Here is a 17830-nt window from a genome sequence, read left to right as displayed (position 1 = left end):
TATTTTTCAGAGGCACTGAAAGACTGAAAGGTTTGCTATATAACTTATGTTTCAGCATAGTAGGATAAAAAAAAAAATCATTACAAAGAGCAAAACTTTACAGAAAAATCAACAGAGAGAATGAATATATCTTTGTTTCAGAAGCTTTCATCGATGTATTTTCCTCAGGCAAGCATAATGTGTAAGGGTTACTTTTAATGTGAGAAATAAAATTCCTACTGGCTACTCCATGAATGTACCAAATTTAACAGGAGATGACAGTTGTGCTGATTTTCTTGCCATTGGTTTACTATCAGAGCTTATCTTGTTAGACAGTGTCCTAAAGATACAGATCTAAGATTTCTAGGAGGCGAAAAAGAAAACAGGAGAAAACAGATGAGAAAATAGAACACAAAATATTTTAAACTATGCATTCTACATAAATATTCTGACATATTAGTTTTGACCATTTTAAGCATTTCATCCTGGTAAAATTGCTCACTAAAAGGAGAAGTTTAATGCTGCAACTGACATTGATTCCATTGACGCACCATGAATATATTTATGTTTATAAAATGTCTAATGACAGCAAACACAAAACCATATAAATTATACTTCCATTTTAATTGTGTGGGATAGATGGCAAGAAACTAGCTCAGAAAATTTATAGCATATTTTGCTGTTTTGGTGAACAACCAGGATAAGTCACAATGGTTCTCTTAACCTCAGAAGGGGAGTCCATAAATTTCACAACTCATTTGTCTGAACTGTTCCTCACTCAGAGGATGATACACTCTTCAAAATAATAAGAAAATGGACATGCAGAACATAACTAAGAATCCTTTTTAATAATTGTATCCCAGGAAGAAAGACTACAATACATAGAAAACACAGAATTAAATTTCTGAGAGATGTACAGCAAGTGATAAAGGTGAAAAAGTGAAAAAAATAGAAGTCCCTTACAATCATAGACAAACAGAAATCCACTTTCAGTTCTTTAAGTTCCCTTAGTCCACCTGTTCAAGTACTGAGGGAAAATGGAAAACCAAAATGGAAAACCAAAATTTCCACAAAATAAAAAAGACAAACCAAAATTTCCACAAAATGATAAATTTTGATCCAAAACCAATGGCTTGATTTTGGGGGTGAGGGAGAAGTGTTGTTAATTTTAAACAAGAGAGTTTTGTTTCTTGTCCGAACAGACAATAGAAAATAGCAGAGTTAAGAGCCCTTGCATGTTATGCACCTTTTTTTCCTTCCACAGTCTGCACAATTATTTCACATCAGGTTTTATTAGTCTGAATCATGACATCATTATGTACAGAGTACAGTTCACAGGCACAATCCAGATCTGCTGCATAAATTGCTCTGAGAATAGATATGGTAAGTCATGTTTTTCAACTAAAGAAATACAGCCTTCTAAAAGAATGTATAAAGAGAGAATTCTTTTGTTAGCTGTCAGTGAGATTTTGCTATCTCTGTTAAATATATAATGGTTAGTGTCATAACGAAGATCAGCCATCGTGTTATGGCATTTATCTTCATGAGTGAAGAGAGGAAGGGCTACCGTGATTTATTCCGTCTCTCCTCATGAGACGATTAATGTCATAAGAGATTAGTCTTCAGTACTGACTTGTACACAGAATATTACACAGGGCTGGAGTGGGATGCTTAGCAGTTTTAATTGCCACAAGTTTGGAAGCCCACATTACTTACATATGGCATGGTTGACAATTAGTCATCTAAGATTTTCAAAAATAGGGGAATATTTTGCAGCTCAGTAACTCATATCCACTTCATGCCACTTATTTGTTCAGTCCTTCTTAGCAGTGTTTCTACATAGTCCCTTCCCCCAACTCATCACCTAAGTCCACCTACACATCATTTATTGTAAAACTGAAGTCCATATTGCTGGATTACATCGATTTTTGGTAGCATCTGTTTAAAGGTTTAAAAAATTCACTATCTAACAACTATTACCAAGAAACATTTGTCACAACAGAGGCAGATTACTGAGAGTATATAATGGCTCTGCATCTAGGTTTGTATAAGATGTATAAACAGCTTTCCTCAAGATTTGAGAAGTTATGCGCTCACCTCTTCCCAAGGACCTTGTAAAACAATCTGACCATCCTAAACTGAAGGCAATAATTTGTCAAATGCATATCACTTTGGAGAAATGCACACAGAATGTTTTGTTTACATGCTGCTCACTTCTTCTTATGGAAGAAAATACTTCAAATAATACTGTAGTGAAAAAAATAACAAACCAAACCAAAAAAAACACCAACATGATAAGCAAAAGTTCTGTTAAAAAGCGAAGAATTATTTTCCCCCCAAACCAGAATATTAACATTCTACATTTTCTTAAATCTCCTTTTCTGAATACTGCTTAATCAAAAAATCCCTTGATAAAAAAGGGGTTTTTGTTAAAAACAGCAGTTCCTTACCATTGGTGTACATCAAACAGAACACATTATTAAAAAGCTCTCATGATAAAGTGTTATCTTTATCTAGGCTTCTCAAATATTGACTTAAACATTTTTATCAGGCTGTTAATCACATCCACATTCAACGTGAACAGCAACTGAGACCAGTCTTGACAGTCAAGTAACAGGGCAACATTATGGCAGGGAAAAAGTATTGTGAAAGCTAAGGACATTTCTTATTGATGGTAAGTGTATAGGAGAGAAAAATCAATGGGTCCTCATCAGTACAACTGTCTACCAGCTGGATTCTGATTTTCCTTAGAGATTAAAACCAATAGAAGCAATCACTTGGCACAGGTGAACAAATTCAATAGGACCTCCAGTCTATAAAGGAGAAAAGTGAACAGTGAATTCAAGGCTGGAGTTCATGAAGAGACAAAATGCTGATTGTTAAACCAGCAGTTTACAATCAGATCTCGAAACAAAATACAGAACACGTCTTTCCCCGCAGGGGTACAACATGAAACTGTTCAGTATAATCTGCAATTGTTGTGAAGGTTCCAAACTCCTGACTGCAGAAAGGAATTATTTCAAGCTGAAAGACTGACTGACCCCCCGCCTCCCAAGTCAAGCAGGACTGGACTGACCAGGTTACAGTGTGAAATGGCCATCACCCACACACATCATGCAATTTTACCATCATCTAACGCCAGAATTACAGCAAAGTCATTAGTCAATAGAGGGGAATCACAGAGCATTTTACTAAGGAACATAAATGCAGAGACATCTCATAAAGCTGGGGTTTCTGGTCAAGACAAGCTTGTATTTTCAGGGGTCCCTAATATCATTGTACATTTTTTATGCCAAGACGCCACGCTATACACTGAACAGAGGAACTGTTACCTTACGAATGATAACCATAACCCAAGAAAAGCAAATAAAGAGAGAGTAAAACGTAACTGTTATACAGTATATTTTGTCATGGGTTCTTTGCTTTTTCTATGAGAAACAACATAGGTACACATGAAGATCTGAGTTTTCTCAAAGTCACATCTCCTCAGCAAACGCAAGACTAAAAATTGTCAGTTATAGGAAATGCTACTGGCAAATAAACTCAACATCTATGGGGTTTGGGCACATAGTTTTATATTTAATGTTTTAGAAGTTGACAATAATACATTTTAGCTCTGTGGAAGACTAATCTATTTTAGCTGTAGGGAAAAGTTACAGTGCCTCAATTTGGGTTTCTGGTGTAACTACTGACTTCATACTCTACCTTTGAAACAATCAGAATCACAGAATCACTGAGGTTGGAAAAGACCTTCAAGATGATCTAGTACAACTTTTGACCAAACACCACCTTCTCAACTAGACCACAGCACTGAGTGCCATGTCCAGGAATTTTCTGAACACTTCCAGGGATGGTGACTCCACCATCTTCCTGGGCAGTCTGTTCCAATGCTGAAATACGTTTCAGTGAAATATTTCTTCCCATTGTCCAACGTGAGCCTCCCCTGGTGCAGCCCGAGGCCATTTCCTCTTGTCCTGTGGCTGGCTTCCAGGCAGACCATCCCCGACTTAAGGAGATGCCTCCTTTCAGGTGGCTGTAGAGAATGATAATGTCCCCCCTGAGCTTCCTTTTCTCCAGGACAAACAACCCCAACTCCTCATCACACTTGTGCTCCAGACCCTTCCCCAGCTCCACTGCCCTAATCTCACTCCAGCACCTCAATGTCCTTCCTGGATTCAGGGGCCCAAAACCAAACACAGGATTCGAGTTGAGGCCTCACCAGTGCTGAGTACTGGGGGACAATCACTGCCCTGATCCTGCTGGCCACACGATTTCCGATGGAGGCCAGGATGCCATTGGTGTTTTTGGCCACCTGGGCACAAGCTGGCTCATGTTCAGCCACGGTCAACCAGCACCCCCAGGTCCTTTTCCACTGGATCACTTTCCAGCCACTCCTCCTCCGAGCGTGTGGCACTGCCTGGGGTTGTTGTGAGCCAGGTGCAGGACCTGGCCTTTGGCCTGGTTGAACCTCACACCACTGGCCTCAGCCCATTGATCCAGCCTGTCCAGATCCCCATGCAGAGCCTCCCTGCCCTCCAGCAGATCAACACTCCCACCCAACTTGATGTCATCTGCAAACTCACTCAATCCTCTTGTCCAAATAATTTTAAAAGATACCAATCTGGATGGCTCCAGTATTGACCCCAAACACAGAGCCCTGGGGGGAACACCACTGGTGACCAGCCACCATTTGGATTTAACGCCATTCACCACTGCTCTCTGGGCTCAGCCATCCAGTCAGTTTTTAACCCAGTGAAAAGTGTACCCATCAAACCCATGAGTAGACAGTTTCTACACAAGAATGCTGTGGGAGCCAGTATCAAAGGCCTTACTGAAATCCAGGTAGACAACATCCACAGCCTTTCCCACATCCAGCAGACTGGTCACCTGATCATAAAAAGGTGATCAGCTGGGTCAAGCAGGACATGACCTTCCTAAACCTGTTCTCTCTGTGCCTGATCCCCTGGTTGTCCTGTATGTGCTACAAGATGGTGCTTTCCCAGACACTGAACCAGGCTTAAATCTGCCTTCCAGAAGTCCAAGACAGTTTTGGTGGATCCCTTCCTTACTTTGTTGAGAACTCCATCAGATTGTGGTCACTGTGCCCAAGATGGCCTCAGACCTACAGTCACCACTGAGAGAATCTAGGAGAATCTCTCTAATGGGAGAATCTAGATTTATTTTTTTTTTTGTTATTGTTGTTGCTCTGGTAATAATATGGCCAAGATAATTTCAAACCGATTCTGACAATTCTAATAGGAGATCTTGCTACCAAATGAACAAGAAAATATTTCAGATGACAAATTTGTTTTCTTTTTCCTTTATTTCAAGGGCATTATTTGTAATTTCAACAGCACTCCTTTAGCCAAGATAGACCATAGTAGAACTTGTTCTAAAAATAAAGTGAATGTAACATCATGTAAACATAGTATTTTATTTCCAAGAGAAAGGCCCTGCATTTTATAAAGGAGAGAAGACATTTTTTTTTTTTAATCTTGGTATTTCATTGAAATCCTTTTAAAGTCTGAGAAAAACTCAAATTTTAAAGACGAAAGTTTGGGGACTTTAGCTGATGATGCAATTAAGTGAAATTATGGAAAAATTAATAAATAAACAAATTATATGTGATTTTATCACTGAATTGAGAAACTGGGCTTTTTCCTCAATTTTTTTCCTTGTAAGGTTTAGTTTTTTAATTCCTTCACTATTTTTTCTATTCTACTTCTCATTGGTACAAGAACACCTCCATTTTCTCCATTGTTCCCCAGTGCAGTACTGTAATTTTTCTCCCCAGGATTACATCAGTATTACCCAGGCACACACTCTTTTCACCACATGACATGCTAACAGACATAAACCCAGTTTCATTCTCTCCTACTAATCCCAGAAAATGTATGCAAGTGCTAAAAGTAATAAGCTTCATAACTATTATTATGTGTGGACGAAGCATTAAAAACCTCATTTTTTTCCCCAGAATATTAATTCTCTGAATTCCCAGATCCCCTCCCTCTTCCTCCACACACATATCTTTCTAGAAAATTAAATTCAACATTTAACAACACTTGAATTCACACATGAAGCTTCTTGCCATAACACCTCCAACAATGCAGACAACAGCGAACAGGTGCATTGTTTTTTTAAAATTTTCTTAAACCTTTTATTCTCTTTGCAGCTCTTGCAAAACCTTCCTTTTCCCCAACCACCATGCATATATACCAGCCTCACTTATCCAAGCTGCCACTTTTGTAGATCTGGCTCAAAATGAAGACAGGAGCATTATTTCACTTTATTTAACATTACTTTAAATAGCTTGAAACATTTTCCTACAGCTCAGACACTAATAAAATGAACTAACACAAGAAAATTACAGTATGAAACTGAGTATGTCCTCATCAAGGACAGTTAAAATTGACTAACAATGACAGAGATATTATTTTCATGTTATTTTTTAATTTAATGGAAATGCTACAGATTCTGAGGATTACAGAACCATTATACAATGGATTGGGTTGGCAGGGATTTAAGAGATCATCTGGTTTCAATGTCCCTGCCTTGGGCAGGGACACCTTTCACTAGACAAGATTGTTCAAAGCCCCATTCAACCTGGCATTGAACAATTCCAGGGACTGGGCATTCACATCTTCTCCAGGCAACCTGTTCTTGTATGATTAGAAAGGTTTGATAATGTGTCAAACAGTCTATTTCCAAGCAAAGTAGCTAACCCTACGAATTGCTGGGGATAGAAATATTCTATTATGCAAAATAACAATTATTTAATCTATTAAAAAACCTCAAACAAACAAGCAAACCAAAAGAAAACCAAAAAAACCCTCAAAAACCCAACAAAACAGGTCCTTGAAAAAAAAATTGGTTTTATTACTATTTTATTTATTTTTGCTAAGGTATCTTAGATTGGGGTTTGGTTCGTTCGTTTTATTAAACAGATTAAAAGCCAGTAAAACAACACTTTTCTGATCTAACTTTCAAAATCCATACATAATATTTTCGATCAACTGTTTTGACTCCATTACTCCAAATATTTTATAGCTCCCCGTTTTTAATTGAATTTTTCACTGTGTAGTTCACAGGCCACCTGAAAGACTACCTTTCTGGAGTCTAAGAAACACAATAGCTAAAATTGCTGCTCAGACACTGACTTTTATTCTCAAGACCTTTCACTCTGCTCGCTCACATCATTGTTACCTTCTTGCATCATATCCTGCATCCTTCAGTCAGTCATGCAACTGTTTGTTCATGCTTCTCCCATACTTACACTGCCTTTCACTGGAAAACTCCCCAGACAGCCAGAGGAGAGCTCTGAAGTGTCAATGCTGCTGGGACGGGAGGCTGAATTAACAACCCACAATGGCTGCAGTGAGCATCAAACATTTACTGCCACGGGCTGATCAGCAGCGCAGGTACTGAGAAGCTCCTGCAGAGGTACTTAGTAAATGCAACAATCGTCACTGGTACAGGTATCAAAGGCATGCAGTAACTTGCACAGAAAGACTGATAAAAATCTTTAAGTCTACCTTGTGAAGCCACAGCCCTCTACTTCTGAAGTGCTTCTACAAGTCCAAACCAGAGCATGTTTTAACATCACAACCACTTAGTGGGGCTCACTGTCATTGGAACACTGTTATTACAGAGAGCAGGGAAGATCCTTCCTCATAAGACAACTGCAGCATTCAAGATGGCTCCAAGCAGCAATTCCATTTTTTTTTCAGTGTTTTCTCCTTGGGAGCCAATCCTATGCTCCAAAAAGCACAGATTTCAGTAAAGACTTTTTCTAAAGACCAGGGACATTAGTCCAAGACAAAGTCATAGGGTTGGTTATCGCTGGCATTCCACTCAGATGGGTAGCTCTCATTCCAAATGCAATAGGGGAAGTTGGCACTGAGTCAGCTGATCCCTGAACATCCACTGGAGGAACAGGATTTTATCATGATGAATCTGACTGCAAGATGAAACTGGGAGCAGCATCCATTTCTTGTTATTGATAATTGTCTGCACAAAGGATGCTGAGGCTCATTATGGACAGGTCAAATGTCCCAGGCATGTAGCCTCATTTCTGTGATTCTCCCAGTCAGTTTCACAGGCCTGTGATCCAATACCTGAAAATCTACATACATATATATAAATATGATTAGAACTTTAAGTCAGGAATTTAAGGGACCACATCAAAACATTTAATGCTTATTCTTCCCTCCCAGCAAATACTTCCTCCTGGGATATCTAGCAAAAAGCACTTTAGCTGTTGCCCAGGAGGGCACATACCTACGGAGCCATGGGTCATCCTGAAACCAGTAATGAAAAGGTATTAACATCTCTTTAAGAGCCCATTATTTGAAGATTTCTTCTACAGAAAATTCTGAGCTTATTCCACACCTAGACAATGAGCCTCACTATATTATCCTACATTTTAGTTTTTAAAATTGAAGATGTGTAGTTGCAAAATGTCTCAAAAATCTGTGTGCTATGAATGAAACAATTTATGGAATGGATTAGAATGCATTAAGCACTACTGCTGTATGTAAAAATCTGCTGCAGCATTGCTGCATCAAACTCTCAAAAAAAGTCAAGAGACTAAGCCCAAATTTTGTCTCAAAAAACCAGAAAATATGAATGAGAACCATTAACTGGATAAAGAATTCTCAATCTGTACTAGAAAATGGATGTTTTCTGTCCAGTCAGTCAGAAAAAACACAATGCATCTAAATTTTAAATCATGCTCATTGGACAACTTTTCATAATAATTTTATTTTCTCTGTTCTCCCATTTTTTAAAGCAGAACGTAAATTTTCACTAAAAGAGCAGATTCTGGCAAAGCCAGACTCCCTACCAGTAATTAAAGTCAGTAATTTTATTGATTTCACAAAACTAAACGAAGTTGGGTTGTATGAGTTCTTTTCAAGTGTGAACAGACAAGGTGACCTTGAGGCCCTTTCAACGCTGCTTTCTATCAAAGTAATGCTTTAATTAAGATGCTTTTCTCAACTGAAACACCAGATTCCAAAGAGGTTCTCACTGGCTACCAGTCTGGAATTTCTAAATTGCAGAAATTCCAAATGAGATTAAAGAAGTTAGTATGATCAGAAAATGTAATTATTTTGAGATAGTTGCCAGAATCTTGGTCCAGAAGAACAGCAGCAGGTTATGGAAAATAAGGGTCTATTTTTTCCTCTTACCCTTGCTAGGTAATATTGGCAAGCAAGCATAGTGACATGGAATGTCACATGCTTCGCTGATACAGCAGTGCCAGCAGGTGATGGATAACTGGGAATTTTGAGCCATAAAAAGAATTAACATTTATCTAAAAATAGGTATCCTTAGACATTTATTTTCAATTTATGGGATAGAAAAAGAAATAATCAAACCAGATGGTAACACTTAATGAAAATAGTTAAGTACTTTGGCAACACAGTAATAGTGGTAAAGCCTCATCATATATAAAAAAGAAGGTTCAAGTCACAAAAGTAGGAGCAAATCATGAGGGACATGAATTTGACTGTAATTTACTAGACTCTAGACATTTCACAAGGCATCTCACCAAATATGTGAATCACTACACATTTAGGCAAGTTCTCCAAGCTGATAAGAGTTAGCTGAAATGGAATCAAAATTTGACCTTCAAATGTTTGATATATACTTCGGCTAAGGCTCTTTTCCTTCTCTAGATGTCAAGTTACAAGGGAAGTTAACTAGGATAAAAGAATTATAAGTCCTGATTGATTAATTAAATTCCTAATTCTGTCTATAAGATCTAAGCAAAATCACAAAAAAGAAAGAAAGTAGCCTTGAGTTCTCCAAAGCAAATAACCTAGCAGCTCAGGATTTTGTCTCTCAAGGAACACTTCTGAAGTTGTAGAGATGTAGGAAATGTTGTTATCTGTAAGTCAGGCTATAGGATGCAACTGTCACCCACAGGATAATGATCTCTAGAGCTGACCTACTACAAGCAGTTAGGAGATTCTGATCACAGGCTTGTCTATACCAATCTATGCATATAGGAGGACAAGTTTCAAAATGCAGCATGTAGTATGTGCCTTCTAAACAAATTACTTTCTGATGATCCAATATCCTGAATAATAATCTAGGATGTGACCTGGAACATCTTCTACACTGAACTATAACCCAAATCGTCTAATGAGTCTGATGACTCCAGAGCAACAGACTGAACTGTGGCTGCTGATCCTGGCAAATGCTGTCAGACAGAAACAAAACTCGATGCTACACTACAAAGCAAATCTTAGACACCTGAGGTACAAGAGGCCACGTCAGTCGTAAGCTGCAATGCAAAAGCTGGATGCCATATGTTAAAAAACTCAAGTAAAAGGTCCTCCAATATTGAGGAAAGTCACATGCCAGGGTCCACAGATTTTGTCGTGGTGAGCTCAAGAAATTATAGAGAGCAGAACTGTTAAGTCAAAGGATGAAAATATCAGATCACCCAGCTATTCCTGTTCCAATGTCAGAAACACCAGAGCTTGTTTGAATCAAAGTTAATGGAGCTCCTCTAGACCCCTTCAACACCAAGCTCTACCCCTAAGGACAATCAGTGCACTGACATCAAAAAAGCTCCAGCATGTACTGCCAGATGGTTTATCTGTCTACTGACACTCATTTGATGTCTGTGCTAGAGTCCTATCACCATTCAGAAAGTTGTAGGTCATTCTTTCAAACCAAGATTAGCTGCAAGCAATCAGCAGGCACCTCTCTACCATTTTATATCCCCAGCAAGTACATCTCCTTCCAAGACAAGAACTCCAGCAACAGAAAACTATCTGGCAGGACTTCTCAAAAATAGTGTCTCAGAGGGCCAGTATGCCAACAATCTGGGGTTCTTTGGGGATGGTAATTGTCATTCAAAGTTGGTAAGTTATTAAATGGACCACTTATGACCAATCTGTTGCGCTTGAGCAGCACAAGGATTTGTTACCTCAACTTATGGGATGAGCAAATGGCCTGTCCCAGGACATACTGCTTATTGCTCCATCTTTGCACTAGAAGCGGACCCAGAGTGAAGGCTAAGATATTTGGTTTCTTCAGTCTGCAAGTTCCTCAGAAGGAGAATTTGCTCAGTTTCATCTGGAACCCATGGAACAGTAATGAAATAATTTCCACTAATCACGTTTTCTCCCAGGTTTTGACAGCACAGAAGGAGGCCTCTATTTAGTTACTGCTATTTACAGGGAATACCAAGACCATCATCATCACACTCAGCAAAACAGAAAACACTTTGAAGCTTACAACATAAAAAAAAAAAAAACCCACAAAGAAAAATTGTTGCTCCAATGCCAAGAGGTCAAGTTTAGCACATGATTTTCCATGTAACCGTAATTTGCTGATCACAGTATAAAGAACAAAAGCTCCAGCAGGAAGTACAGTAAGTTTGGCTTTCCACCGTAAGAACAGCATCATACCTAAGATACTGTAATGGCATGCTTTGGATACTGGGACTTGGTGGACTGGGCTAACAAGTCCAAAGTGACCCAGCTGTGAAGGGTGGTAGAGTCTTGAGTGTGGTTAGTGGAAACTACTTCACTGTGGCTGTACATGCAACTGACCAAATCTACTCTTGGAAGAACTAAAACTAGAACTGTTATTCCAACAGAAAATCCAGTATGTCAGGAAAATATTGGCTCTTCTACAGAGAAAGGTAAGCCGTAAGACACTGGAAATATTTATTGTAACAGAGAACATCAAATCATACCTTAAAGCACTGAGAACGCTTTCATACTATTGAGGAATGCTCATATTTAGGTTCCTGTTAGGGTCTTCTCCTATGTTACCCTGCTTTGACAGAAATAATGTGACATTACTGAAAACAGGTCCCATTCCTGGGTAAGGCTCTTGCCTACCTAAAGGTCTGCAAAGCCAAGGGTTAAAGGGCTGTCTCGAGATAAAGAGTTAGACTCATTTCTCTCAATCTACCCTAGAAAAATGCAAAAGGTAAGCAGAAATTGATGACATTGTTTGCAGTTATTTTTATTTATTTTAAATCAAAAAATACTAAACCCACATTTATTAATGGTATTTCACACCAACAAAATAAAATATTGACACCAAAACCACAGAAGGTAGGAAAAAAAAATAAGTGCAAGTTCAGCCTTGTCTAACAACTGCAAAAATTGCTTTAAATAAAACAAACGGGAGGAAACCCTAGAGCCAACCAAACTAAAATACAGCTCTTCAAAGCAGCATTGATTGTGGATCAAAGGGAAAGGCCATCAAAACTTCCCAAGCCACAATGTTTCTGCATGTCTGAAAAAGAATTAACTCAGAACAAATATGGAAATAATAGCAGGTCTCTGTTAAGCCAACAACAAAGAAATCCTTAATACCGTAAAACAAAGTTATATCAAATTTTCCATTTTTAAAGATATATGAAGCTCCTTTAGCACAATGCTTTTAAATGTTATTTATAGTAACAAAATCAAAGACTTAACATAAAAGTCAAAGGGATTATCATCAATGGTCTAGCTATGCAGAAGTTACTCTTCTAGTTTTCTGTTTCATTTGTGGTCTTCAAATACGAAGATGCAATACAAAAATACTTCCATACTGCAACATGATCTGTTTCAACTACATTATCTCAGCATACCAGATGAAGTAACAATGAGCTTTTGGACAGCCAGCCACATTAAACAGTAGCATGCAAGCTAACAATTCCAATGGTTGGTTTTCATTGTTTTTTCCAGCATCAGTTTCCCAAATTAATTAGCATATTTTTATTAAAGTTTACAAGAGGAAACAAACAGCTCTTAGTTAAGAGCCAGATCCCGTCAGAAGACTACTGCAAGGAACACATGAATTAAGATATGAATATTACTCACCCAATATGCACATGTCACCTGAACCACAAGGACTCTCCATAGAACTGGAAAGCACATAAATCCTCAGTAACACAAGAAAACCGTTACTTCAGAACAAAATTTGGAGAAGAAAGAGCAAAAATACTAGAGAGGTGATCCAGCACACAAATAACCAAGCAAGGACTACTGTTCTCATTCTTGGGATTTTCTTCTCCTTTACTGTCAGCTTGTGGCAGAGACTGAACTCAACTATACTTCAAAATACCACTTACAGGAATGGGCACTAATAAGGACAAGTTATTAATAATTTTTTTTTTTCAAATGTTACCATAAACTATCACCCTTCATAGGCAAAAGGTCTGTGCTTCTGAGCTCTCCATTCCCCAAGTGACCAGTCTCCACTCACTCTGTTCAGGCCTTTGGTTCAAAGTCCTACAAACAACAATGGATTATGTCTAGAAATCAAATGATAAAAGTTGGATCACTGCAGCCTACTTAAAATTGTCATCAGTTTTTATGTGGCAGAGTATCCTTGGGCATGTTTTGTTCTCAGTATTTTTCATTTCAATAGTTTTTATGCAGAATTTTATGACATTAAATTTTTAAGAGGCAGAATTCACTATTTCAGGACTTCCAGCAATAGCTTGAGAGTCCTTGTGAAGCTAAACAGAAGATTTTTCATCTGAAAGGAATCACTACAAATTGCTTTAACTACTCAAGTGTTTAACCTTTCTATACAATTTTAATGAGTTCCATGTATGATGAGAAAACAACAATACGGCTACATCAAATGAGGATCAACTAAGAGACAAAGGAAAGACAGGATGTTTCTCCTCTTTCCTTGAAAGGTTTTCTTTTGTTCACATTCTTTTAAGTGTTCTATCTTAGTCTATCAGACACAAAAAGCAGAAAACTGGCATGGAGATAATGCCCAGGTCATACATAAGCACTGCTGTAGTCTGCTGCAAAGTACAAAATGAGTTGACATATTGGGTCTACATCAAAGACATGCCCCTTGGCAGGTTGTAAAGACAAGTCGCAATTTTGTCCATAAAAATGCGTGTTCTACAAAATGGGCTCTGTAACATGAACTGTTAGTGGTATGCCACCATTCCATTGATCCTGCACATGCGTTCATTTCTCAGGAATGCTTGTAAGCTGGGCTATGCCTTGCCCTAAGATAAGCGGACTTGCATGAGGAAAAAAAGCAGTGTGTCACAGACAGAAAGATTCTACTCTCTGCAGGAGACTTCTTCCATAAAATGCAAGTTCTGATAGAGGGCATGCCAGTGGCTCCTGCTTTACTGCCTGTATCACATACATGGTATTTACAGTAAGAGATTAATAGAATGGGAGACCTTTCCTGCTTATGCTTTAAAAATTAAGAGAACAGCTTGAAAAAACACTGCATTGCAGGAGGTTTTCAAAGACTCCTTAATCAAATACTGAAAATGAGTAAATACAACACTGACAAGTCTGGAGCCTCAGCGCTTACACATTACAATGTGTTTTAAGACAGTCATGTAATATATTTTTCTGAAGTACTTCTGCTTTTTTCTTTGTGAATATGGGAAACAGAGAGCTGTGAAACAACTCCAGGCTCAAGTCCAGTTCCTTTTTATCCATAACTATTATACGGTACATTATGAGTTTCAATACAGATTGAATACAGAGACATGACTATATCATTTTCTGTCATAATTACTTTGAGAGAAGTAGTAACAGAGAATGAATGAGGCAAAAGTGTAGCCACAGAAGGAGGATGATTTTACGACTGTGAAACAGAACTACTACAGAGACATTGTTGGTATCATAACTACCTCTCCCACAGATTTCCTGAACAGCTTTGAGTAAGGTACTTAATCTTTCCATGTCTCAACTCTGCATGGGTAAAGCAGAGGTCAAAATACTTAACCTCATAGGCATGTTGCAAGTATAGAAACATTTGCATTTGGGAAGCTACTGGATGCTGCTAATAATAGCTGTGTATGTACAATCGAAACATAAAATGAAAATCTGCTTCGGCACTGTTTGAAAGGTGTACAAAAAATTAAGTATGGCACTTCACAACCAACAAAGAAAACATAATTAAAATTCTGCAGCTCTAGTGAGTGAACTTATAATAGCTGGGAAACTGGCATGCAAGTACATCATTTAAAGTGCACATTGTAATATATGGACATGAAAAACAGAATGATAAAGCAATGCCAGCAATGTTATCTGCATCATTTCATACTTTTTAGCACTTCACTTTCTAATATTGTTGCAATGTAAGGGCTTTTATAGAAAATCTACAATGTAAATATTCATACAGTGCCATATGAATTAATTCACCCTCTTTTTCCTAAAAGTAATTCAGCAGTACACAATTTTACAACATATTGATCTAGGTAAGTCATGAGTCGTTTTTTGTGAGTAGGTATCAATCACTTCATTGTTTACTTGTCTGTGGAAAGAAATTGATTTAATCAAACTTTGCAGTAATACATTATTGATGTATCCCAAGAAAACAAAGTCATAATTAACCATCAGGGTCCTAACGTAAAACACTGTAAGGAGCAGCAATTTCACTTCAGTCTTTCTTAGTGATCTGCAAACATATGTGACTCTATACAAGCAGCAAAGACGAATGCAAGACTGTAGTTGGTCTGAGCAGCAGCACATGTCATTCACACAACAGATTTGGGACAAGCTCTGCCGAACTTGGCAACACCAGGAGGCTGGACAAAACCACACACTGTGGACCTTGTGTATCTCCACCACTTATATACAGCAGTGTATCATCTTACATGCTACTTGATTTAAGCAAATCATTACTCTTCTGGGGGAAAATGTGAAGCAATAGGATATCATGAAAATAAGACTCTTAGCCCTTCTCCACAGCAGTAGCTCAGCCTTTGTTCTCTAGAGGCTTTAAACTTTTCCATGTATTAGACCACACGGGAACAGCAATTTTACTCAATACACAATAAATTCCTTTTATGCACATTCATCAAACAAAACACAGCTTACAATGGCAACTGTAGCAGCAGCTTGAAAGAGTAAAGTTAGGATAGCAATTTGATGTATTTTATAGACTTCTGAATGCATGTTCGTCAGCTTAGAGCACAGAGAAACAAGTACCGTAGCAACATCTGCTGCCAAAACTACTCTGGCAAAGGTGAGGATTTTACTGCAGTAAAACTTCTGTTACAGTCACGAGAAATAAGACAGTACAGAAGGGACACCATATCAGAGCATCTTCACTAATGCTGCATTATTACAAAATGTTGGGGGATGTATAACGAGCCACATCAGAATTTAGCACTGCCCAAGGCTACAAGAGTACCTCGATACAGCTTACAGAGACATCTATAGGTAGTGACTGTCTAATACCTTATAATTATTTACGTAGGAGAGAGAAGCTGAACTTCCTATCTAGGAATTCATATAATGAGGTGAAAACATTTTTACGAGGAAAGTGCTTCACAAATACACTAAACAAATAATAGTAATAAGATAGCATTACCCACTACCAGAAACAGATACAACACTAGTATGTTACTTAAATAGTTCAATCTGTATCAGAGATTAATAAAAGATAAAGTTTGTGTAGATAATAAAAGCAATGTAGCCAGCAGCTTATCTTTCCAGCTTTGTCATCTTTCTACGCACTCGGCTGGAGCTGAACCAGACCCAACTTTGCAGAAGACACGCATACGGACGTGTACAACCATACGTGCTGTACCGTGCGTAACTATTTGTTGTAAAATTCCTCGAATAGAGAGAACCCAGACGTACTCCGAAACGGGGAAAACAACATAAACAATGTACTCTGTTACACTTAGCAAACAGTAATACAGAATCATGAGAACAGATACAGTAGGGTAAGGGAGACAGTTTCTTAATGAAGTGGAAATGGACCGAGTATCCAGTGCCATGGAGCCTTTCCAGAAACGGGTTATACCGACCAGCTCCGCGGTGGAAGTAGAGATGGTGAAGAGAAATCCCAAGTCAGAGTTGTGTCTAACGCCCCTCACCCCTGTCCTGTCCCCACTAAAGGAATGGAAAGGCAAATCCCGGCTACTTCACTTTTCTCTAGATTAAAAGGAGGGATTTCCTCGGGATATGTGATGCACGAACTTTGCAGAAATAGACACGGTCCCTGGGTATTTACACACACACACACACACATATATGCAGAAAGAAGAATAGAGGCATTTCCTCACGCACACACCGCAGAGGGGACGTAGGTATTTCTCCTCTCCAGGCAGGCAGGGACGGGCGGCAGAGCCGCGGGCTGCCCGGACCGCCAGCCCGGCGGAGCCGGGCACCCGCACCCGCACCGTGCCGACGCTCCCGCACGGGCACTCCCGCGCTCCTGCCCGCTCCCTCGCACACACGCCCCGGCTCTCTCTCCTTCGTTCTGGAGTCCCTCGCACACTCTTTCCCCCAGACTCGCTCACACGCTCTCTCTCTGTCTCTCCCCCTCCCGTCCCGCCTCACAGTGGCCCCGACCGCCGGCAACAAAGCGGCGGGCGGGCAGCGCGCCGGGCTGGCGGCGGCGGGACGCGCTCGCCCCGCGCACGCACGCACACTCACACACACACTCTCACACACACACACTCACACACACACACACTCACACAGAGAGACACACACACTCACTCACACTCACACACTCACACAGAGAGACACACACACTCACTCACACTCACACACTCACACAATGCTGCCGCTGCCACCGCGGCACCTACCAGGCGGGCAGCCTCGGCCCAGGTGCGGTCCTTCTTCTTCCTCTTGTCTTAGAACAAGGCTGTTGGGAGGAGGAGGAGGAGGAGGAGAAGGAGGAGGAGGGTGGGGGCAGAGGCTCCCCGCGGCGGCGGCACAGCTGTGACAGCTTGAGGGATGCTCCGCCGCGCTCACAACAATGCGCTGTGACGTCACGCGGGGGAACCGCGCCCGCGCCCAACATCCCCACGGCGGCGGCGGCGGCGGCGCCCCCCGCCCCAGAGCGCGCCCGGCCCCCAAGCCTCGCGAGAGCGGGGCCGCGGGCC

General features: G+C 39.8%; 1 protein-coding gene across 1 annotated transcript in view; it reads right to left on the bottom strand.

Moving 5' to 3' along the window:
- ASXL3 (ASXL transcriptional regulator 3) overlaps positions 1 to 17830 on the bottom strand; it is a 283448-nt gene that overhangs the window by 107952 nt on the left and 157666 nt on the right. The gene's annotated exons all lie outside the window — the stretch shown is intronic.

This window comes from Passer montanus, unplaced genomic scaffold (assembly GCF_014805655.1).
Source record: "Passer montanus isolate IOZ18808 unplaced genomic scaffold, ASM1480565v1 scaffold170, whole genome shotgun sequence".
Taxonomy (NCBI): domain Eukaryota; kingdom Metazoa; phylum Chordata; class Aves; order Passeriformes; family Passeridae; genus Passer; species Passer montanus.
The sequence above is the reverse complement of the archived record's forward strand: the minus strand, read 5'-3'. Positions and strand labels throughout refer to the sequence as shown.